Source organism: Ruditapes philippinarum, unplaced genomic scaffold (genome assembly GCF_026571515.1).
Source record: "Ruditapes philippinarum isolate M1 unplaced genomic scaffold, ASM2657151v2 ctg9287_1_1_1_1, whole genome shotgun sequence".
Classification (NCBI taxonomy): Eukaryota; Metazoa; Mollusca; class Bivalvia; order Venerida; family Veneridae; genus Ruditapes; species Ruditapes philippinarum.
Genome location: NW_026855211.1, coordinates 8,212 through 35,491, shown reverse-complemented (window position 1 = coordinate 35,491; position 27,280 = coordinate 8,212). Strand labels below are relative to the sequence as shown.

The window sequence follows — 27,280 nt, the reverse complement described above, 5'->3', positions numbered from 1 at the left end:
AATTCGACATTCAAACACTGTTCTTAAAAGCACTTAAATATATCAATCATCTTTAATAGGAATGTTACGTAGACCAGTGTAACGGTGTCTATTTCTTGACGAAGGAAATGTTTTCTCCAGATATTACAATCTTCTTCGGCATGTGTGTATCTGAAAATAGAGAGTTTAAAATCCTCTTTAAACAGTGTCATGAAATAGTTATAACAACTTTCAAAAAGACTATACACAAGCATTTTATTTAAGCGTATACATATATACATTTTTTTTTCTTACGCAAATTTCCAAATTATTTTATATTATTAGGAATAGGATAAAGATGTCATTTATAAGCAAAAATTCACACAGGATTTAAATAAAATGATTAATCTATGACGGATGATAATTTATATTTTTTGTTATAAAACCTTTTCGAATATATAAATTTCACACATGTAATATAATGGTATCTTTGTTCTATGTAAAGAGTATTTTATTGATTAAAAATATATTAGTACAAAATAACATTGTATTGGGGAAAAGTGCTGACATAATCTTTTTGATCGTTTTATAATGTATATTAGCATCGTTAGGAGGAATCAATTCGTTCTGGAAAAAAAGGTTTAAAATGTACAGATATGCGAACGTACAACTTTATTTGCTACTCACTCAGATGTAGATCCGTGTTTGCACAATGATATCAAGTTAAGTAAAATGCGGAATACCTAGTTATACCTTTCATTAATATAAAAACGTAAATCTTAACAAATTTGGATTATTGTTTGTTTCAGTTTCAATTGTTTCAAAAACTATCTCATCACAATTTCACAGCAACGAATAAATACCTTCAATATACAATAGTGTAGATTACAGTGTGCCATCACTAAAAATAAAGTGATTATTCTCACAAATAATCAAAATATCCTCCCTTGCCTGTAGCATTAATCTGATAGTATGAAATCAAATTCAGATAATAAAATATACGTATCATATGTGACATTCGCATAAAATAACATAGGAAATATTTTGATTAATACAGGCGAATGCGACAGTATTACGTGCGCACGTGAAACATTTACGTCTCAACGCAATATGTTTCACGTGCGCACAAATACTGTGCGTTTAGTATAATAATTAAGTGACGAGGTGGTCAAGTCCATATCCAGGTGTAAAACAGCTATCATATTGTGTTTATTATATTCAAACAGGCTAGCTATATTAATTAAATTATCAACAAATTTACCAACTCTCGGCGTAATGCAGGTAAGGTTGTGGTAACTATCAATACAAGACAGCTAGATTCGGATTGCACCTTTTTCCCCAAAAATATTGCTTTGAAATTATCAATCAAGTAAGAAAATTTTGTGTTATTTATTGTAAAGATTATAAATACTGTGCTATTTTCTATTAACTTCTCATTTTGTTTTAAATGTAGCTTTATTTAGCCCTATTTAATAATTTGGTGCAAACTTATACAGAATGCATGATACTGTGCACAGACTGTTTCAACTATAGTTTAAGTTTGCACTAAAAATTCTTGCACTGCAAAAGTACTATGACTACTTCATACTACACAGTTTGAAATTTCGCTGTTTCACACCGTAGCGAGAATTAATCTCAATATTTGTTTTAATTTTTTCTATTTTCTTGATATTAAATTTATGTATGCATGCGTAAATTATTACATGTTATATTCATAGTTGAACGATCAGTATTAACGCATTTAACTTCAAATAAGCTAACATTCTATGCGGTCCCCCTTTTACGTCACATCCGGTAAGGGAAGAAACTCTTCCCTGACTGTTATCGCTTAAATGAAAGGGTCTTTAAATTCTGTTTCTAATCTTGCATTATATTCGCTTCTGAAAACCCTGTTTTACATATTCGAACAAAGGTTGTTAACTTTAGTGTACATCTACAAAAGAAAATATAACGTCACTCACATTATCAAAGCGGCGTATTTATCGCTTACGCACGTAGTTAATAAAAAAAGTACTATCATTAACATATATGAGCCGCGTCAAGACAAAACCAACATAATGGCTTTGCGACCAACATGGATCTTGACCAGCCTGCGCATCCGCGCTGTATGATCAGGATCCATGCTGTTCGCTTACAAACCCTATTACAAGTAGAGAAACTGATAGCGAACAGCATGGATCCTGACCAGACTGCGCGGATGCGCAGGCTGGTCTGGATCCATGCTGGTCGCAAACCCATTATTTTGGTTTTGTCATGACGCGGCTCAATTATAAAAGTGATTAAACTGTAAAGAAATACATATCTTTTTGATACAGTAATATGTTTTAGAAAAGAAAACTTATTCAAAATAATAAAATGGCATGCACAGTGCATCTATATTAAACCATTGTGTGGGTTGGAATTGTTTCTTATATTTTATATACTTGATTTTTGCATATTAAAAGTATGGATGTTTTAGCATTTTTAAATGTGCAGCAAAATGCTTAAATGCCTTAATTGACGTCATTGATGAAGTGTGCATCATTCCACCTGAGAATTGATTCTAATTAGATATAAAAGAGAACCAATGTATTTATAATTTACCCCATTTATTCATGTCAAAATAAATGCGTGTAATTAAGGAAATTTGACTTTGCCTTTGCCTGGAGAAAAAATAAAACACACGCTGTCAGTACGGATGGGAATATATGAGTCTGTGTAACTCTTCTTTACAGACAGTACCTCCGTGTTATTGTCTTATTTTATTTACAAAGTACAACAATGAATATACGTGAACTTACATCTTTATAACTTGCTACCATACTTTGCTTCATCTATAATTGCTGTAAAGAGGGCACAGTTGCATTTCTGGAAGATTTAAACACGCTTTACACTGTCCTGAAAAAATCATAATATAACTTATATGAGCCGTGTCACGACAAAACCAACATCAGCCTGCGTATCCGTGCCCGCGCAGGATGATCTGGATCAATGCTGGTCGCTATCAGTTTCTCTACTTGTAATAGGGTTGGTAAGCGAACAGCATGGATCCTGATCAGACTGCGCGGATGCGCAGGCTGGTCTGGATCCATGCTGGTCGCAAACCCATTATGTTGGTTTTGTCATGACACGGCTCATATATAATAAATATAAAGAGCACATTGAAAATATTTCATAAGTGATCACATGTGCGAAAGTGTTAATACTGTAAAAACGTGTTCACTTTTTTGTGCATGTGTAGTTATGTATTTTTGTGTGTTCGTGCGTGCGTGCGTGTGTTACAATATCGCTTTATGTGAAATATAAGTCAAAATATTGAATTGTCGAAAATTTTGTGATGTACAAAGGCTCAATACAGTTTAATTTTATGTGTAACGAAATATTAAATAACTGTCTCCTCAAACATGCGCTTGTTTGTGGCTGACTCATGCGATAACACCTTTTGCGTAATGTTTATCTTAAAAACTAAACAAAGAGTTTTGATTATAATAAGAAAAAAATATTCAAATTTTAATATGTCCAATAAAAAATCAAATGTAAATGTTGAAAACTCAGTTCATGTATATGCAACATAAAATCTGGGTAATCCTGAACAACGTAGATAAATAACCAAAAATATCGAATGAAAACCAAGAATTGTCTTTCCTGAATTGCGAGTAAACTCGATCTTGCTAATAAACAAAACCGTTTAAAAACTTCTAGTTAGTTGCGATATTTTATATTCACTAGTTTTAAAATTCTTACACCGACAACAGGCTCGTGATCTAAGCTTAGTATCAATGTAAAAATACACATATCTTTTGTACGGAAACGTATAGCGACCACCCCTATATGTTACTTAAACATAACTTTTGACAATTTATTTAATACATATCAATTTTAACAAACTTACTTTATCTGAAATATTTATCTAGTAATATCTTCAGCCCCTGCATGTTGCTAAAAACAGAATTTAAGACAATTTATTTAACACACGATATATATATTTGACCAATATTTACATTGTTATTTGATCTTGAATATATATCATTTACTCAATCTGCTGTTAATATTGCTGGATTCAAATTAATGTGACATTTTTCTGTTCATTTATATGTATTAGTTATTTATAGTTAGGTTTTTTAGTAACATATTTTACAATTTTTATTTGATAATGAGGACAGAAAAATCTAGCACAGTAGAAAGCCTTTTTAAAGATTATATATGAAACATTTGATTGAGGCTTTTTGTATTCCAAAGATGAAGGAATGTTAAAATAATTGTGCTTCAGATAGTGTTACAAGATAAAGATTATATAAAAGGACACACTCCGTTAGTTGTGTAACAGGGTTATTTTTTTGTGCTTTAAATACAGTTGGGTTAATTTTAGTTACTTTTTTTGAATTATTATCTTTAATTGTATTTTTAACCATTTAGATAATTGCTTTGTATTTTTTTTTAAATGTGTTTAGTTTGATGATTTTTGCGGGAGTTAAAAAGTATTTTTAATAGAGAATAATTGGGCTTATGATTTGTTTTATTTGTTTTACGGATTTAAAATAAGTATTATGTACGGAAACGTATACTGACCCCCCTTATATTTATCAAAATGAAGACAATTTCAGTAATTGCACGTAAGTTATATAGTTAAACATATATAAAATGACTAAATCTATCAGATATTTATAAAAATTCATTTATAACTCCCACGTGAAAGTAGAACTATCTTTTTTGAAACGGTTTAAGTCCGGTGTTTCAAGCGTTTATTTTTGTTTGTGCTAAATTAAGTAAAATTCAACTTCGTATTATTTAAAATTTGCGAAATATAATTATTGGATATTACAGTTATATATATTGAATATATATTTAATAAAGCATTATTGGTTAGAAAGATATAGTTACAGGCAGATTGTATATAGATAGGATGTTTTCAATATCATGGTGCCTGTACAACGTGACGTTTTGTGATCTGCAAGAGGCAAAAACCAATACAGAAAACGGTCCAGAATTTTTTGCCATGATAACTTTTTAAATAAAAAATCAATGAATGTGTTGATCACAAGAATAAGAGTGCTCTACATTGAATTCTATAAAAAATGAAATATTCAAAAATGAAATAAAATGTTGCTCGTTATTTGTATTATGCTAGCCATAAAAAGTCACGTGGTAAAGGCACCGTGAATATGTTCAGATGTTCTTCTTATTGTGCTCATTTGAATTTTACTTAATGTATAGGTAGACAATTGAGCAACATCTTAGCACTGTCAATTGCGTTTCTGTGAAGCTTAATATATTTAATGAGAAGAAGTCTTTAAAGAATACACATGCCAAGAATAGTATATATGTCTTTTCCAAGATAACCAGACTTCCATGTATGTTGTATGTTTTGTTTTAGTATATTATCAAGAATATTATATCTCAAATGAGATTTCCAGTAAAATATACTTTTGTATAATTTGAACTAGAAGAGACAACAAGAGTACGTCTTAATATTCCAAGATTTAATACACAAGTGATGTTACATGTAGCATGCTATGGAGGCGGAGCTTATCAGTAACTAAAGTCTGTTTCAATATATATCAATATAGAACATCTCCCTTCTTTTATTTTAAATCATGAATTTTATTAAATAATATTGCATGCTTAAGAAATAAGCATAGAAAATGACCTGATATTTCGAGGTCATACGATTGTTATACCGAAAATCTTGAGAAATGAACTTGTACAGAAAGTTCATACAGGTCACATGGGAATTACAAAAACACTTGAACGTGCTAAAGATTCAATATTCTGGCCAGGCATGTCCAAGCAAATTAAAGAATATATGTAAGCAAATGTAGCATACGTCTAACATACCGCGACGCAAACACAAAAGAACCGCTTATGACTACAGAATTCCCCGACAGACCTTACCAAAAAAATGGCAGCAGACCTGGGGTGGATGTCTCAAAAGCCTCGTATCCCTTACGACGTTCGTAACACTGACGTAAGGTCATCGTTGCATTTTTTCTGGTTGTCTCGGAGAGTTTGTAATTTACGATGTATCTTAAACATCTCGTAAAGTTACGGTAAAAAAATTGACCCCATAGCAGCGTCGTAAGTCTACGATAACGAATATAATTGGATTCCATCTTGTCAATTTAGCCTCATTTTCATTTTTAGAGTAAAAGAAAATCCATATCAAATGCATATCGTACTCAATCAAGCCTCTTTTCGTTTTTACAGTCCAAAGAGTCTGTATCAAATGCATATGAACTCAAGATAGCCTCATTTTTATTTTGCAAGTCCAAACAATACATATCAAATCCATATTGTACGCAAATAAACAAAGTTGTGTCAAAACATTGATGGTGTGAAATGAAGATGTCATTGAAAATACTCTTGTTTTATTGCACTTATATTTGACGAGGCGCTAGAATTCAGTATTTAACACAACGTATAATAACCTCATATTATCAGTAAAATAAAATCCATATCATGCACAGTATATCGCTCACACTGGGACTAGATTGTACTGATAAGGGGAGATCATTGCGTAGGAGATTGCTGAACTTGATTTGGCGAACAATTTAATTTTATGAGTGATTGTAGTGTTGTGTTCTAAATGGCACATTTCTCGATTCAAATGTCATTATTTCTTTGTTTAATAAAAGTTAAAAATTACGCCGCGATCGTGACTATACATTTTAAATAACGTTTCTTTACGGAGCGTCCACGCAGCAAGTGAGCGTCTGACGTTTTCTTTGAACGTGAGTCTGTTTCTGCGCGTCATTGGCTGAATAGTTAGTTTTTCGTGAATATGGACCTGAAAAAACATTGCAATTTTATTGGGATATATATAGCATATTCGCTCGAAATTAACAAATATGCTGTATTTATTATGTTCTTATAAATGAAATGAAATATTGATGCAATAAACTGCGTATTTTCAATTTCCGTATTTTCACTGTAAAAAAATTTATTTTTTCACTACAGTGAAACATATTTTCTGTATTTTCACTGGTGTATTGCCGGACTACTTTTTCTAAATTCAGCCAATAAACAGAATTTAACAGTAAATCTTTCAAATTGTAATATCAAAAAGAAAAATGTATTTAATAAACAGATAATTCAAGTTTTTTTCAATTAAATACAGGATTTATTTGCATCTTGTGGTATGAAAATTTTCATATTTCACTCGTGGCTACCGCCACTTATGAAATATTTATTTACATACCACTCGATGAAAATAAATCCTGTATTTATAGAAAAACTTGAATATCCTCTATCTATTTAATGCGAACTAGTGAAAACTGAGTTATATTAGTATACAGTTATTTCATATGTAATTTGGGAACAGTCAAACTATTGGCCCGAGGTGGAGGGGTAATGTTTTGAACTGTTGCCCAAGGCCGTAGGCCGAGGGCAACAGTTCAAAACACTATCCCCGACACCGAGGGACAACTGTTTGACTGTTCCCAAATCACATATCAAATAACTGTTTTATTACCTGATCAATTAGTGTTTTAACAGTACTTGCAGAAGAAAAAAAGAACAAGAAAATAGTTTTGCACATATATTAATAATTTAACTTTATACTTTAACTATGTCACGCCACGTCTGGTTTATGATCAATATCGATTGGCGCTTCAAAAGGGAATCCACTATGACGTCAATGAGGTCAGAGCACGCGAGGGAAACAGTCGAAACTATTGACCGGTCAACAGTTCGCGAACGTTGACGTTTTTAGAATTTCAGAAAACAGTTAAAAATACCAAATTACATTTATATAAGGTATCAGGTAATAATGAAATATAATCCATATCACCCACAGGCCATCACTCACACTATGACTGAAGTAGCTTTGTCGAACCTTTGGCATACCTTTTAATTTTCTAATTCAGTAAAGTTGTTAGTTTACATACTAAGTAATTTTTGCTTTTGGTTTGCATATTTCTCGCTTCAAATATCAACTAAAAATTACACCGCAATGATGACAATAAACTTGACTTACTTTTTTCCGCAGCCCTTATAACGTCGGACGTCATCTTTTTTATGTGCGTATGTTACCCCTGCGTCGTTGAAAACAGTTGTAAATTGCTGTTTTATTCACTTTAACGGATTTAATAAGAAATTATTTGTTGTTCATGATAATGCCATATATCACACGTCACTCCACTTCTTTCTTACTTCTGTGCAGCTTCTTAACAGAATTCACCTTTGCTATTATCTGGACCCATTTTTTGTTTGTTTTCTTTTTATTTGTGATTATTTCAGAAAAATTGCTGACATCCTTTTCCTCTCTTGCAAGTACCTGAAGTTCATTTGTAGAAAAAAATTGTCCTCAATTTTCTTGACTCAGACATTTTTTGAAACTTATTTCAACTATGATATAAAATACTGCAAAAATATGTATGCATCAATGTCAAAACCAGGCTATGCTTTTATTGTTTCTACTCAAAATGTTTGAAATATGTATAAAAATGTTACCCTACCTCACACATTTTAAATATTTGTTTGACCATTTTCCTACTTGGAATGCCGTGTTCAAAATATCCCTAAAATTTACCAAAATGAAGGCCTGTTTACAAAGATTGCCTAAATTTTCTAAAAAGTACATGTTAATTGGTTGGTCTTGTCAAATATAAATACTTTTACCGTCTATTGTTTGATTTATTAGACTTTGAAAATATCAGGTATTTGATAATAAATTTGGCATAACTTAGCCAATAAATACCGATTATAATTTTATAATTAAAATAAAACACTTTTTTCTTACCAAGAGTGATACCAGAGACATCAAAATAATATTTTAAGAAAAAAAAGATATAAAAAAAATCTGCCTCATCTGGGGCTTGAACCCACGCCCCTCGGTTTCTTTACATTAGACCACAGGAACTTGAAATTCTATCAAATAACCAATATTAATTATAATACCCAAATATACCCCCTATAAACTATAAAAAACTTTATAGTATATAGGGGGTATATTTCGCATATTATCGTTAATAGTGATAGAATTTCAAGTTCCTGTGATTAGACCGTAGTTCTAGCCTCTTCAAAGTCGAGTTAATGCATTATATAGGTGGGTCATGCGTTAACTACGCAAAGTCACCTTTGCATATACGATGTCGTAAATAACGTTTGAGAAACGAGATCGTTAAGGTGTCCTTCCAGACAATGAAATAAGGACATCTTAGTTATACCTTAGCAATCTCGTAAGTTTAGTCACAACTTTAAGATACGAGAATTTTTCGAGACAACCACCCCTGTTCCATTTTCGAGGTAAAGAGTATCTATTGACTATTGATTATTATTCAAGATTTTTTGAAATAGACCATTTACAAAACACAACATCAAAAACAGTCATTCTGAAACTTCAGAAACACATGTCGAGACTGTCAATACTTGAAGTCTTTGTCTCAGACAATGGTACTCAATTTTCAAGCTCCGAATTCAAAGAATTCGCTAAAGAGTGGGGTTTCGAGCACAGAACTTTATCCCCCGGATACCCCCAGTCGAACGGTCTTGCGGAAAAAGGCGTAGGTATCGCCAAAAAACTTTTGCAAAAGGCTAAATATACAAACACAAACATTTACATTGCATTATTAGAATATCGTAATACACCTCTTGAATGCGGATATTCTCCCAGTCAACTGTTAATCGGCCGGAGAACTAAATACGTTGTGCCAGTTACAAATAAAGCACTGGTACCCATTTTAGTAAATAACTCAAAAGTGCGCAGTCTAATGAAAAAATCGAAAGACAAACAAAAGGTCAATTACGACAAAAATGCAAAATATTTGCCACCTTTGTCCTTGAATCAATCAGTACGCATTAAAAAAGGAAAAAATTGGAAACGCGGGAAAATAGTAAAAGTACATAGTGACCGCTCCTATCATATACAACTTGCTGACGGCAGCATATATCGGAGAAATCGGTCAGTATTACGCAAAAGTCCGGAAGATACAACCGATATTGAATCATTTCATGCGCAAGTCTTATATCATGATTCAAATTCAAGTACCCCTGAATTACCTCTCGAGGAAAATAACTCATCTCAGGAACAAAGTGACCCGCCGATGAACTCGCGTGCTGGACGATTGTTGCGTGGCAATCCGAAGTATGATAATAATGAATGGGTTAGATAATAACAGTTATTGAAAATAATGAGTTTAAAGTATTTTGTTATCACAGTAATATATCTTGACTATCTGAAAAAATAAAGAACTAAACTATGTCACGTAGAGAAAATTTATAAACAGTTCAATCAGTATTATTGAAATTAGCTATGAATATTATTTCTTAAATGAGATGTCTAGTAAAATATACTATTGTATAATTTGAACTAGAAGAGACAACAAGAGTACGTCTTAATATTCCAAGATTTAATACACAAGTGATGTTACATGTAGCATGCTATGGAGGCGGAGCTTATCTGTAACTAAAGTCTGTTTCAATATATATCAATATAGAACAATGTACTTGTGTCCTTTAGCATAATACTTATAATCATAACTATCTTATATTTATGTCAAGGATATTATACACTGTTGTGTTCAATGCTGAATTCTATCGGACGTGTACACGGCTGTCAGATCTATATTGGACGAGGAGCTAGCCGTGTATGATATTGCTTTTGTAGCTGTGTACGAGTCCAATAGAATAAGCGTTGTTCTCAATAATATAGTTTGAGCTCTTCATTTATATATTTTTATGGAATTTTGTTACTTAAAATGTAATAAGGTATTAATGAATTGTTGACCCTAAAAGTAAAAATAAGGCTAGACAAATAACTGTTTGCATTTGATATAGATATTTTAGACATTGAAATGAAAACGATGCTGTATGGGATTCAATATGGATTTGATGAAGTTTTTACACTCTGAAATTGGGAACGCGGTTAAAGTGATAAGATAAGATCCGATATTGATGTTTACTGGAACATCACATGGTTCAAATGCTGAAAGTTCATCGGTCATATTTTATTAGGCGTTTTATAAATAATATAATTATTTATCTGATTGTTTAACTTGTTGCGGTTTTAAAACGAAATACAATACATATACATATCATAAAAGTATACAGCCAAATAGACTGACTAGTGTATTACGAGGTTCACTAAAATGACCGTTCAACAGCTCATTTAGAGCCAACGCTATCGTCTTCGGTTACTTATGATGCAGATTCCGGGATACGTTTATTTTTTTATTGTTATTAATTTCCAATAATTCCATATAAAATAATTATTGTGCTTGCTCGCGTGCATAGCTCAGACAATCATACTTTACGGCAACAGTTGCCAGTTAATTTATTGTGTTGTTGTTGATGGTGCAATATATAGAATCATCCCTGTCCATACTTCTTTAACCTCAATGTATGACAATGATGCATGGGGCAATAAATAATTTATTATCTTTCTATAAAAATAAAGCACAGTGGTACAAACTATAGGCATTTGATTGGTTGGTTCAGGGTTAACAAGTTACCTATTGCTCCACTATTGAAACTTTTAGTCACCTCTGGGAACCCCCTATACGTGCGTATATACAGGCCCGTGAATAACTGACGTAACGAAATTTAGGTGCAACGGCAAATTATTATTATAGTCTAGATATATCATCGCAAGGAAGAATGAAACCTTAAGTAATAATGAAAATAAAAGCAGCGGCACTACTGTCGAACAGAAAAAACTTGGCATCAGGTTAAAAAAATTTGAACTAAAAACATTATGTTCTTTACATAAACTATTTTCAGATCAAATTATTTTTAGTTACCAAAATTTTAAGCATGTTCAGAAATTTTCACCGTTCTCACTCAACGTATGATCAATGATCTCTAAGTTCAGTTACTGTCATCAACATATTAACAACCTACTATAGTAAGGTGAGCTTAAAATGCCCAATGTAGAAGTGAGAAAAAAACGTATATGTATGTTATATGTACTTATTTCATGTTAGAACATGCCATATAAGTAAACTATACGTTAATATATTCTTACGATATGTAACAATTTGCTGTATAGGTTTAACCTTTATTAAGCTATTGGTAATTTTGTTTAAAGGCACATTATGCCTCAAAAAAGAATAAATGCTTATTTCTTTAGAAAAGGCATACGTACGTGTATATGAATTGAATAATGCTTAAATAATGGTTGTGAAACTATTAGATTCTTTTTGCTTGAGAAAAGCAGAGCTAAATGTGAGTTGATTTGTCATACAGGTAGCAAAATGTAAACAAAGTAGTATTTTGACTTCCATACAGAATACTAAATCACTACAACTGCACAATTTGCAAAAAGCAACAGAGCAAAAAAAATGGTTCAGGCCATTGGTAAATAAATAACTATTTGGAAACGCAAGTATACTAAAAATAAAAGACCTTTGGGAAATAAAGTAAGAGCGGTAAAGACATAAACTAAAAGCAAAGTAAAGCATACAGCGTCTTTAATTACTTTGTTAAACGCTCATTCATTGCGAAAAATATTTCATTTTACATATATGTCATTCTTGTTATGTATTTCCAGAGGTCATTTCTGAAGTGTGCTGAAATGACGCCATTGAAAACACACGACTTATCTGTCACCCCCATATTAGTTTTTACGGAAACACCTGGCATGATATTTCGGTTCAGATTCGAAAATATCTGCCTCTTTGATACCGCTGCCCATTTACCTGCAAACCGGCAAGCCCAAGAAATGGGTAACCTCGCGAACGGATATCTTAATCGAACTGCAACATATGCGACATGTTATTATCATGAAAGCCTAGTTTAAAAGCTGTAATGTTTCCCTAGTTTCTGAAATAATGTAAGCTCCTTAACTACGACGGCCGAAGTTCGATCCTCGGAGATTGCTTTGGTTAGTTTAGGCGCGAGGAAGGTAGTTAGTTACGTGGTGTACACTTCCAGGAACGATGGTTAGGAACAACTACCCGCCTATTGGAGCTGAAATACCTGTTGGGAAAGAGCGTAAAAGTGAAACCAAACAACAACAGGACTTTGCAAAAGAGTAAGTGCAAAATACCATACAATAGTGAAAGGGCAACAAATTATTACAGGATTGTATGTTGTTTCTGTTGTAGATTGTGTTAATATTAACCTTTAATACTGTATTTGATGTAAAGTTTCAATCATGCAAACAGAATGAAGTGCATGTTATTGCACTTAGCATTTCAAATCTTCTGTTTATATTATTTAATTCCAGTATTTTTAAGGCAACCTTTTTTCTTTGGCCATAATGTTATCATGACACGAACCAAACGATACAACATATGTAAATTACTAACAGCAATGGCATATTAGTAATGATCAAACAAAATGGCAACCACTTGCAAACACAAATTTTCAATCCCATTGTCTTTTCATAACATGCAGCTTGATTAGAGGGACTGACGTGAATGTTAGCTTTGTAATATGGGAAACGTGGAAAATAGAATAAAATTCTTTCATTGTTTTATAACATCTTTATTACATCTAAAATATTTAACAAGACTTACATCGAAATGAAATCAAATTCTGAAATAAGGATCACAATTATCATTTATGATTAATCATCTACGGTATATCACATAATGATATAAACAATACAAAAATTATCACAAAGTCATGTTATTACGAAACTGTAAAAAGTTAAAAACTTTTGTCAAACGTTTATAGTAAAAGTTATAGACGATAAAATATTTGATCAATACTTTTACATGTTATGTATGTACCTTTGAACATGTTTTTAAAGAACACATAGACATTAGTTTAATGTGTTGAAAAGGATGTGTCATTAAAGGGAGTCTACTTAGCGTTCATGCGTTAATATAAGATTAAAAAAATGTTAGCATAAATACCGATAGCTATTTGTTCTAAAAGTCATTTTGTAAATTGTATATGGTAAAAAAATAAAATCATAAATAATGTCTAGAAACAAAATTACAAGAAATACTCTAAAATCTAAAAAAGCTACTTAGTATTATGTATAGCAGAGTGTTATAATGATATAAAAGCCAACCAGTCAAGCAAAAGGTCATCCATTTTAGATATAATAACATTAACATACTTTTTTAACAATTTTTTGTTATTTAAAGTATTATTACAATTACAATCTCAAAATACAAAAAATACAATGAAATCATCTTTATGCTCATATTATCAAATTCACTGAATCATCAGTTAATGTAATTAGACCAGGAAAATCATAATGTTTACAACATAAACTCTGATTTACTTCAATATATTGATTGTGGGATAAATATCCTCATGTATCAATTAATTAAAGATTGAACAAAACAGTTCTTGGAGTCTTAAAAGTGATATCTATTTCCTGATAAATTGTGTTAACTTTATTAGCTGTAGACAAAAAATAAACATGATAAATTACAAAGTAAAACTAGTAATGTGTCTGAAAGACACGGATGTTCCCGCTTTATAAGTAAGGATAACAAATTTATGATAAGACAAAGTAAAGTATTGTCAAATTATTGAATGTCACAATTGCTAACAAGGACTCATAATGCTTAACACATTTGCCATCTGACATTTAGACTGGATAAGATTTTCTAGCCTTTAAGCTTTAGGTGTGATCTTTGGCCTAGAACCTAGGGGTCTATGTCATGCAATTGTCACACTATCTCGTCATCTTTAACAAATGCGCTAACATTTTTCAAAATCCCTTGATCATGCTACACATGTGTACTATTTACAAAGATATATTTCAAAATCCATTGATACATGACAAGAATATTGGCTGGACAAGATTTTCTAACAGCTGACCTTTGACCTCTAAGAGTGACTTTTACATTGGATCAAAGGTTCTAGGTCTTACGCATGACACACCGACTCCTCATGCTAAGTTTATTTATAATCCCCAGATTAAGTGTAACCTTGACCTTGGAGGTAGAAGTATTGCTTTTACAAGTCACATGCCGTCTCAATATGATTTGTGCAAATTTGTTTCGAATTCTCTCGCTACATGACAGAGTTTCGGCCGGACACGATGTTTTGACTACTGACCTTTGACCTCTAAGTCTGACCTTTACATTGGAGCTAGTCTAGGTCTAGGTTATCATCAAGTTGCAAAGTTATTTTCAAATCCCCTGATTCATGACAGCGATAAGGGTCAGGCAACATTTTCTCACTGTTGACCTTTGACCATTTGACTTATGTGAATTATATCTTGAAACTATGGGTCTAGGACTTGCAAATGATAAACCTAGTCACCAAGCTACACAATTATGCTACGTTATTTCAAAATCCCTTCATGCATGACATCATTACTGGATGGACAAGGTTTTCGAACACGCACATAAAGACGGACAGGGTTAAAACTATATTTTCCCTTGCCATAATCATGGCCGGAACATGTTAACTTTTATGAACAAATACAATGTTCGATAAATCCAAAATTATGCATAAAAGAATTATTGTTCTTGAAAAAGTTTCCTTTCTTTAAAAAGATCTATAAATCTTTGAAGTTTAAATTTGATATATCAAGTACCTTTTTTTCAGTTTTGTTCCAGATAAAAAAATACTTTACACAGAGGGTTATCACTCAAAATCTATATATAAAAGTGTTATGGTGCGTTTCATCTTTATAAGTTTATTCTGGCTGTAAAATTTCTTTTAACTTTTTGACACAAATTGAAAATGAAAACAGTGCAATAAAATTATACAAAAGTGAGCAATGCACTGAATAGAATGTTTGCAAAGAACATCACATCGTAATGAAAATTCAACTGAGAATGATGATTATGTCTTGTTGTCTGATATTTTAATAGTGAATGTTTCCTATGCTCTAGATGGTTGTCCGACGAAAAGGGCACTATCACAGATTATTGCCACTAGATTTTTGTGTTTTATCTCATAATTTGCAGAGGATGTGACCACGTGATATACAAATATCCTCTGTTCCTCTCGTCACAGATGGGACATCTTGAACTGTCAGTACTGAAGGGCACCTGAAAGGAATTTTATTGAAATTAAATTTATCAATGCATATATTACATGATTATACTTACGTTGCTCTCCGAAAGGCAAATTTAATCAATGAAAAATAGCCTACAGGACATTTGAAATATTTTTAGAGTATCAAAAACATATAAAGAGGAGAAATGGGAATCATTGAGCTTGTTTTAGAAAATGCTTATTACAAAAACAGATAATCATATTGTCTTATTGTTCTGCTTTTTATGTAGCTGATTTCCTGTCAACCGAATGTACAACATTTTAGTAATTAGTGAAAAGTAGTTTGCTTCAATATCCTTATCTTTGCCATTTTTTTTCAAATACCCATTATTAAAGAATTGTCATTGTCAGTCTCTTTATCCTCTACTAATTGTATAAATGAGGGTTAAGTTACTGCCCTTTAACAGACAAGAACAAAAATGGCAGATTACTCGAAAACGACCCCTTTCCGTGATTGTATTTTTATAGTATCATAATACATATTTTTAGAAATTGTTAAAAAAACGTTTTGAAAAATCTGTCTTACAGTTTTCATTCTGCTCATACATGATGTAACCATAACATAATGAAAAATGAATAAAATACCTTTAAAACCTTTTCCACTTTCTTCAATTCTCCTCACTACACTAATCGCGCGAATAAGAATTTATAATCTGCATCATCACGAAGAGTTATCTATTGTGCGAAATATTTAAAGTCTTGTAAACACACTTTTATTTGTATCGGTTTAAATAAATCTGACAAATACGAATTATAAATATCAAGTCAAATATAAATTTTCTTGAACATAGACTGTTACATTTCTTAACACTCATTTAATGACCGTTATTGATTTATTTGATAAATATTTGCCGACAAATAAAATGATAAAAACATCAACTAAATAGCAACACATATAAGGGGAGTCAGTATACGTTTCCGTACTTGCGGCATTTCATTCATTAAAATTCACGCCAAAAATAAAGTCTACAAAAAACTTAATATCTTTTATAAAAAATTATAAAAATAAAACTAAAAAAGCAAAATTAAAAACCTAATTTTCATGTATTTAAAATTAAGTAAAATATTAAAATGGTTCAAAAATAGCATTCCTTTTTAACATCATTTAACTTTTTCTGTCATGCACATTGTTCTTAATAATATGCATTCTTTATCTAATAATTTGCAGCACCCAGTCACTGTGTAAGTAAAGTGTTTGTTAATTAAAGTAAAGTTAATTAAATGGTTTAATATTGTTTAAAGCATACAATTCCACAAATTGGTAAGTCATCATTATATATTATAATTTTGTATTATTATGTGTAAGTTATTGCTGTAACTTTTAATTAATTATTTATTGTATGTATGTAATGTAGCTGTAATATTTTAATGTAACTTAATATCATAGTTAAGGGTTAATAAAAAGCCACTAAAACCACTTAATAATAAGTATCATATGTAAACTATTAATTATTATAATTTAATGTGTTTTTAACATTATATATTGTAAATTAAAGGAAAATAACCCTGCAAAAATAAAACATTAAGTAAATAGGCATTTAGTAACATTTTGTATGTTTTCAGTGTGCTGGACTTGTTAACTAGATACTCTAGTTAACTGTAATAGTGTAATGTAAAACAAAGTGCAGAAACAGTAATATAATGGTTTAAAACATTTTAAAAGTAATACAGTAATTATTTATATTTATTTGTTTATTAACATAATAACACAGTAAACTATTAATAAATCTATTTATGTCAACATTTCAATTTGTTGTATCTTTGCCTGAAGAAGTTTTCTCTGTTTGATAATTTTCAAGAATAACAACTACACTTTGAAATTGAAATGGCCATTTAATAATAAATGACGGAAAAACATATAATACAATGTTGATATGAAAGTTATCAAACTAACATAAAATTGTGAAATGGCCATTTAATAATAAATGACATATAAACATATAAAACAATGCTGATATGAAAGTTATAATATAACATAAAATTGTATACAAAGCAAGCAAACATTTCTGAAAAATGTATATAAAATTATATACACACATATCCCGAAAAATTATCAAAGGTTGGGTTCTAACAATATTGCCTTGCCTAAAACTGTGTATGAAATTAATATACACACATATCTTGAAGTGAAAAGAAAAATCATTTGTATATAAAATTATAAACAAACACAAAACCTTTTTGATGTTTATAAGCTTGTCAAAAATTGAATACTGAATGTGGGTGGGATGGTGGGTTATTGAAAATTGTTATGAATTATTTCTTCTTCTAAAATGGCGGACTTAATCAGCATCAATTATCACATTGTACTTACTCATAACGATAACCTTAGTGTACTTACTAGTACGGCCTTTTCGAACCCAATATATTTCGACCTATGACTAAAGACCTAATGAAACCCACCATCAAGCTTGTAAGTGACCATAAAAACATTTATTTTGCAATAAATTAAGTTATGTAAACCCAAGCCTATTTGAATTTGTAATCTTTTATTTAAATACAAAGTAACCAAAGGTAACAAGTTGTTGATAAGCATAAGATATGCTAGTGAAGTAGTACCTGATGTAAATTAGTTATCATAGAAACCATTATATTCTTGTAAGATATGTATGTGCAGAGGATGGTACATGATAAATATTTAAGACCTCTTGATGTTATTTTAGGAACATAGATCCAAAATCTTAAGAGAAAAGTCAAGACATTTGTATTTAATAAAGGAAGCAATTGAATTGAGTAATATTGTTGGCGTCCGCGCCGAAGCGCGGCGCCCTTATGGAATGAAATCAGATTTTGTGAAAGGGCGACAGCAACTTCTCGAGCCTTTGAGTCTGTCATAATAAAAGCCGATCATTCCGATCGGTATGAGGGTGCTTGATTGAAATGTCGCGATATGTTACAATGAATAGCGAACTGGAGAATTTCGCAATGCAAACATTTTAAAATGAAATTACCTTTTCCGTCAATAAATCGCGCTCTTCGGGGTTTTTATTTATCATTTTGTAGTACACAGTGGGTTATCATGGTATGTTATTGTTGTACATGTATCCTAGAATGATCAGTTGATGACCTAAATATTCCAAAAATCTATTTATAGATATATATATTTATCACTCCTATCCGGTAATTACCGGTCTCTCCCGGTCTATTTTGACCGGGATTTACTAGTGACCGGCGAATAGTACCACACGTTTATTGTCCGGTCTCTCCCGGTTTTGGAGTAGATGTTTGATATCGTTACAATTAGAAGAAAAACAACAATAGCATGTTTCATTTTATCTATATGAGATAAAAACAATAAATATGTACACGGATTTATATGTAATATTAATCCGTGATATGTACAATAATTGAGAAAAAGGTACATTTTTATGGTATTAAAATGACATTATCAACTTTGAAACATTTTATTTAATTCGTTATCCGTGTTTAGTAAAGATGCCGAGGAATTATTCAAAGTTACAAATTAGATTTTATGAATGATGTAATTGATTGATAATTTAAAAAATGATAAAGAAAAAATACAAATGTACATGTACATGTTTTAAAAAAAAAAAAATATTATATATTGAAAGATAAACCATAATTTACTGACTTTTTTCCAGTTAAGCTTTGACTTATAATCGTCGATCAATATGACAATTGAATTCTTAAAATTTATTTTACAATTTTATTAAAAAAAGAGTAGTAAAAACTCAGTATTAAAATAGCACATAAAACACAAAAAAGAAAAGAAAACAATGTTCATAAAATTTGTATTTTTTTAATTAAAATTACTAGATATTACAATTATTGTATAATAAACAATTATGCTCAACATGATCAACATGGTAATATAACCAGTGTCATATTTTTACTAACTTAAAGTGTGAACAGATACCTTAAGAGGGGGTCTTCGCTAATAGCGATAACATAATAATTTAAGGGACAATTACAAAGGTGTGGTACGTGTTGATCATGCGTTACACATATGGATTATAAATGATTGCATACATGTATGTCCGTTGCTATTAATAACCACGATCATAAAGAAATAACAAGTAATATTCTAATCTCTAGCATGCCAATCAAAGTTCATAATGAACAATGTCTTTCGTCCGCTTATTCATAAGTGATATACATTTCTGGTAGTTTATATGAATATCTTGTCATCATATGTGTACTAGTTCATCTTCACTTGCTGCATTTCTTGCTTGGACGCCCTTTGATGCTTTGCATCAATGCTTTTCTTGTAAATCATATATAATACGTATTTTTTTGTAATCTATTGTACGTTTTTATCTTATAATGCAAGATAAACTACTTTAAACTTTTTGACAAAATGGAACAATAAAACACTTACATCTTTTAAAATATGTAATTCTTTCCTCAAATCATATTTGCATCATAATAACAAACAGACGATAAAAAAGTCATTTGATATATATCATATAGGGATGGTCGCTATACGTGTCCGTACTTTTGACACCAAGGGTAAGCGAATTAACAGTTAACTGATAAACTTACCACCTGTCGGCCATATTACATGCAATTATACAGATATATATCTGTCATTCTTTGCATTAATGTAAATAACACATTCTGACAAATATTTTCAAGTTTTTTATTCATCTTATTGTATAATGATTTAAATGAAAAAGAAATATTTGTTTGCTTTTTTTTCAGATTTTTATTCATTTAAGAGTAGGTTAATATAATTAAGAAATATATAACAACATGTGTACAGAAACTTTAAAAAAGTGAATAAAAATGAGAAAAGTGGAATCTTTAAATTTACTTCTGTTTGCATCAAATAATGGGGATTTGTATATTTGCGAATATAATACAAGTATTCTGCACGTTAAATTATCAAGACTGAGAAAGACAATTTTATCTAAAAATTTATAAACATATTTTTTAGAAGTACTAAGCAATTTTCTTTTAAAATATGTTAATCTATCAAATCTGATAATTTTTGTTATTATAATTGTTATTATAATAAAATAAATTTAAAAAATAACCAATGTTTCGGTATCAATTTCATACATAAAATAAATAAAATTTGAGTGTGTCTTGACGATATGATCAGGTACGTAATATACGTACCTGATATGATCTTTCATGATGTTAAGTGATAATGTGTGTGTGTGTTTGCGTTTGTTTACCCTCGCCACCGGAAAGAGACCATATGGGCGAGCATATACTTCATTTATAATCATTAAAAAAATAGGGATCTGATGTTTATTATACTTGTTATAATATCCGTACATGTGTTTATGTGCATACCATATCCCCCATGGCAGGGTTGTCTCTACGTACAACCTTTGCCATGGGAGGAAGATGGGGCAATCCCATACTAAGTTTGAGAAATCTAAAATTTATTAATTAAAATCACTAAATTTAAAATCGGCCAAGACGTTTATATAGAGTACCGTCTTTTATAACAGGACTAATATTTATTTAATATAACTAAAAAATTTTTTTTTTTAGAAATTTACCTATAATTGTAGAGTTCGCATACTTGTGTGCGAGAAGGCATGTCAGGAACGTTTTCTGACCAATTCAATGTGGGCTGACTGTTGTTTATGTTGGTTTCTATTTACATGTTATAAACCGTATACATTGGGATGCGTATAATTAATTACATGTTTGTAATTAGCAGAGTTTGTTGTAGATTTTGTAAGTTCTACCGAACACCCGCTTTATAAAGTTAATTTTGATTGGTTTAGAGAGAATTGCCTCCTTTGTTCTCATTGGTCTAAAATTTCTTCTATCTAAATAAGGCGGTCAATCCGATTTTTAAGTGATAATTGAGATCGCTCAAGATTATAAAGTCCAATCAGTTGATCAATCAAGCATACATAGGTCGTGTCACACACACTGATTAATCCTTTAGTACGACCATGTCCAGGGGCTGTATCATACCTTGACATCTTCGATGTTTAAATGTCGTTATTTTAACGTGGTGTCTTTTTACCCAAAAGGGAAGTTTATGATTAACAAATTTAAGAAATGCCCTTTTCATTTTTTTTGCATTTTTCAAACAAATTATTAATTAAACAAGATACAGTTTAGAAATCAAAATCAAACTCGTAAGCTCCCAGTCTAAATTTAGGGATATATCCCTGCATTAATTATCTAATCCGGCGGCTATATTGGATAGCGAAACAGATTAAACAGTGTACAAATTTTCTAAAAACAAACCAGTTTAAACCTGAAATAAGCTGTTGTTCACAAAATTCAACTATTCTGCGAATACGATTCTACGATCGTATTGATCGCATTGTGATATTACAACGATAAAAAACTTTTAACCTACCTTGTTTTGCAATATTCTGAATTTTATTTATTATCCATTTCCAATCGTGTTTTTCCTTTTTTCATTTCGCCCGCGCTATTTCTGATTGGTTTATATGATTCACGTGATACAAAACCAACGCTTTAATCTCATTGGTTGTTTTGAAAACGCGTGATATGCCTAGATGCATTAATAATGCCACGGATTTAAGTTAAGGTCCGTGCTAATGCGGAAGAAACTAGCATACTAAGACCTTAATTTGATTAAAAATAATGCAAAAATATTTAATTGAAAATATAATGAATCCATAAACGATAACTTTGCATACATGTATAAAATAACCATTGATACTTTTTCATAGGCAAAACTTAATCGGTTATTTATTTTTTTATAATAATAATAATAATAATAATAATAATAATAAAAGACGTTTAAGAAGCGCTAAGAAATATTCATAAATGAAGACGTTTAAGAAGCGTTAAGAAATATTCATAAATTACACATTGTAACAACAACAATAAGCGGGTAAAACATGAAAATAAAAATAAGAAATAACTTCTCTAGAGAATGTACTTTTTATATTTCTTTATTTTTTTAGTCGAATTGTCAAAATTCTAAAATATTAAATTGTTTTTATAAAGGATTGATAATTAATTGTAAAATTTATCATATATTTTAGTTTGACAAATGTAATTAAATAAATGTATGTGTGTTGAAAGCCCAGTACTTACATTAGAATTTTTTTATTCATTATCTGCTCTTATGGAATAACTGTTCTGTTTGGGACTTTATTCATATAATGTCCTAGTTTCTATTATGCAGAAGACACTTCATTACATTCAAATATGCTTTAAAGCCAATGAGGACACTTATTACTTTATGTAAATATTTTATGTTTATTGGGGGTAACTTTTAGGCCCATTGGGTCGGGTGTATTAAATATGCTGTAAAATTAGATTTGTAAAATATGTTTACACACGTCACTAAAATAAATAAATTACTTACTTACTTATACACAGAATAAAAAAATAAAGATCCCTTCACATTATCTGCGGATTTAATAATTGAAATAAAATTTTACCAGTATAAGAATATGTGGAATATCGGTTACAATTCAAAAGTCCAATTTGAAAAATGATTTTACTATCAATATATGATTTATTATGTTCTTAACTTGAAACTTGATTTTTTTTACAACAAATGGCGACATTTTTTATTTTTTAAACAAAAAATTACTTATACAAAAAAATGTTTCAAAGATACATAGTTTATTATAACCAGGGTACAAATGTTTAATTTACATAGTACGGCCATGTTCCCCTGTCCTGAACAATGTTCAAGTCACCGAATTATGCAGGAACACGGCTGATGGGAGATGAGAACACTCGGGAGATGATGATGATATTTTTCAAGAAATGCTATTTCGAATAATTTGACATCATCTATCAACAATACACGTACATACAGCGCAGTGATATTCATCTGATTCTAGCTTTTTAACTTAGATATAATTGGACCTGGCGGCAGTGTACTTCAGAATTTACTTTAAGATATAACTTAATTGTATCTTGTTTAAATGACGAAATCCGCCAGATAAAAGGATAACAACAACACGACGCTGCAAAAACATTGGCTATATCTGTTTCATTTTAATATGTCAGGTTAGAGTCTTTATAATATCTGGAATAAAATATAGAGACTCTGTTATAAGATCCCAATTTAATTCCATTCTTTCTTACAAGAAATTAACAGTGAAAATTACCGTTAATTAAAGACATTCAACACCAATTGCGCGAACTTACATAATCGGAGAAAACCGACACTCGTGATACCCTGCTGCGTTTATGATCAATATCCGGATCAATATCCGGCTTAATCAGTATTGGCCTCGATTATCGCAATACAGCACGTGGCTGTTACGCAATATTATGTCAGAAATGAGACCGCGCGAAAATAATTAAAATTGGGGAATTCGGAACTTTATAAGATTTATATTCCAAACTTGTGTATAAAAATGCAAGTCTTTATGTTTCCTGAAATGAATGATTAAATAAATAAATGATAAATAACTAAATAAATACATAAATAAATAAATGAATAAATGATTAATGAATGATTGATTGTTTGATTGGTGGTTGATTGATTGATTGAATGAATGAATGAATGAATGAATGAGTGATGAATGAATGAATGAATGAATGAGATATCATTCACATTGTTGTTTTTTTACATATGAAAGTACATGTATTAAATTATTTATAGGATATATATAAACGTAAAATTTTAATACTGTGTGTGGACAATCCCGATTTCATCTTCGTGATTCCATAATTTTATCTTTTACGATTTCAACTTCACAGATCCACGATTTTAATATAATTATTTTATGTTTTGAACATCACAATTTTAACTTTATCATTTTTTCATGTTTGGCTTATCATTTTAAATCATTATAATGATAATGATTAAGAAATTACAAAATAACATAATTCACCTTAAATGCAGAATACAAAAAGTACTATCTAATCGTCAATCGCAATTGTAAAGTATTCGCTATTTATCTACGGCTGTATGCTAAAAAGCAAACCAAGCGGTATTGAGCTAGAATACCGCGTCGCCTTGTATACAAAAGAAGATATTTCAATATACGTTGTCGTTCTTTGTCTGCATGCTACAGGTGGATGTTTTACACGTTCTGTGAACTGACGATATTATTAGTATGCAAGTGACGTGTTTAAACTTCCAGAAAATATTACATCGTGTAAAAGCGTTCCTGTTTTATGTTAGTTTGTCAAATGTCTCACAAATATTAGATCAGACTATTTCTTTCCTCTCATAGGTAATAGGCGATTTAGAAGTAAATCTTCATTCGCTATTTTTATATACAGAATCCGTATTTGCACGAATACTGAATTTCGTATTTTAGTAATATACGGACTTGTTATAAAAATTCCGTATATCATTAAAATACGGACTTCGTATATCAAAGTTCCCGTATATTACGAGTGTACGGATCACCGTATATTGGTCATATACGGACTGACATAATATACGGTCCCGTACATCTCCGTATTTTCAGTTTTCTGTATTCTTACCCGTATATTAATGATATACGGAATTCCGTACACTTCCGTATATCCATACCTTTTTCGCAGTGTCACAAAGCTGAAAACCACGATATGTCGAGTTAGAATATGCCAAGTCGTTAATGCTAAATTGATTAATGCCAGTTTATAAGATTTCAAACTGTAAAGCGCTAATCCCCAAAATGCAAAAAGTAACTTGCAATTTATGCATGATGAAAAACTATTTCACATGTTGTGCTTATACTTACACAAAATGTTTAAAGTTTAATTTCATTATTTTTCAAGAAAATACCAAATCTTACATTGTTAACCTATTTTGCTATTTTGAATGAAGCTTTTGTCTTATCACATCGACAATCTACATATTTCACAAGTTAAAATGAAAGTGACAATTCTCAATATGGTAACACGCAATACGCCAAGCTTACATTGGATTTTCATTACGTTTTAAACTAACAAAAGTTTCCTAAATGCTAGCTTTACTTAATTTACAGAATGGTTTTGAAAAGTTATGTCCGCTTTTTAACAAAACGCCATTTTCTTTGGATATTTTAATAGTTAACGCTATTTGTTGCCACTTTCATAAAATGACATAGGAAATAGTGGAAATAAAAAACATGTTGAGAGTGAAACTCTGTCATGCCATACGAACTGTCAACATTGAAGATAAATTGATGGAAACTTATGAACTGATGCAACAGTTATCATTACTCACCTGCATGGATGGACCTCTAAATTTTGTAAAACAGGCATTAGATCTGATGCATGATACTGATATTGACAATGTTTTCCGTGTCGAAGTTCCACTATCTAGTGGAAAGAGGAGTAGGCCAAAATATGATATTCCAGTTTCAGTGCTTGAATATTTGGTTTATCACAAATTTACTGTAAAGGACATTTCTCAACTTCTTATGACGAGTAAGAGTACTGTAAAACGTCGTCTCAAAGAATATGATCTGAAGATTGGCAGCAACTATTCAAGCATTGAACAGACACTGTTGGAGGACCTAGTGAGGAATATCACACAAGAATACCCAAATGCTGGTTATCGGACTGTTTTGTCATCAAATGGTATGTATTTTATGTATTCATTAGTTTAGAAACCAGTAAATTATCATTTAAAAATAAAGGGGAAAAAATCCCCAAATAAACGGTACCTGGTGGTTTCCCAAAAGGCTAAAAAAATACTGTTATGTTTTCCTAAAATAACGAAGAATCTGTTACTATATATCATGCACTATGTAGAAAAAGTAAATTTTCGATTGAAAGACACATTTTATCGGTAAAATTCAACATCACGATTCTTAGTATTCACTATATTTAATGTTTACTGCGTTAGTCACGGGGTAAAAATCTAAGCTGTTAAGTCTCCGAATAATCAATACCTGTAACAATTTTAAAGTTAAATAGTACATCACTCATCAAGTATCGATGGTCAGCATCTAAACAAACAAAAAATATAGCTTTTCAATAAATTTCTTTTTTGTCACAATTAATTTGCTGACAAGTCTTAAGTTCATGATGAATACACTTTACAGTGTATATTTACACGATAAAAAAATCAAAACTTAGGGAGAAAACAACTCTTATACTGATAAAAAAAATAATCACAGGACTTCTTTACAGCTTGTTCCTTGCTAACTTTTGGCATATAATTTGTATAGAATATGCGAGAAACTAGTTACAGCTTATGTGATAAGTCTACATTTACTAGATTTTAGCTGACAAACAATTTTTTTACACAATGTAACTACATGATTCAATCATTTAAAATTTAATTTAGTCTCCCTTTCTTTTTATGTCAGTTTATCTTTAATTTGCTAGCCTGTTCATGGTGTCAGTTTAAGTTTCATGTGCCAATCCTGTTCTCCTTATACTGAATGCTGCAATGTTGCTGACCCTGTTTTCCAAGACATTTGAGAAATTTGTACTAGTATTTCTGTAAATTGATTGTGCTATAGATTTGATATATTAATTGGCAATATTTTGAAAAAAAAATCTTTAAATCCTGACCACGGATCGAAAATACATACTTATCCCTGTCCAGACTATAACATATTTCAATGCATATTTGAGC

General features: G+C 30.7%; 1 long non-coding RNA gene across 1 annotated transcript; it reads right to left on the bottom strand.

Moving 5' to 3' along the window:
- Window positions 1–22,207, bottom strand: LOC132742508 (uncharacterized). The gene is made up of 3 exons (XR_009627436.1): window positions 22,139–22,207; window positions 2,739–2,835; window positions 1–150 (listed from the first exon to the last, which is right to left on the bottom strand). It is a non-coding gene; the product is annotated as an uncharacterized LOC132742508 (long non-coding RNA).
- Between the last annotated feature and the right edge of the window lie 5,073 nt (window positions 22,208–27,280).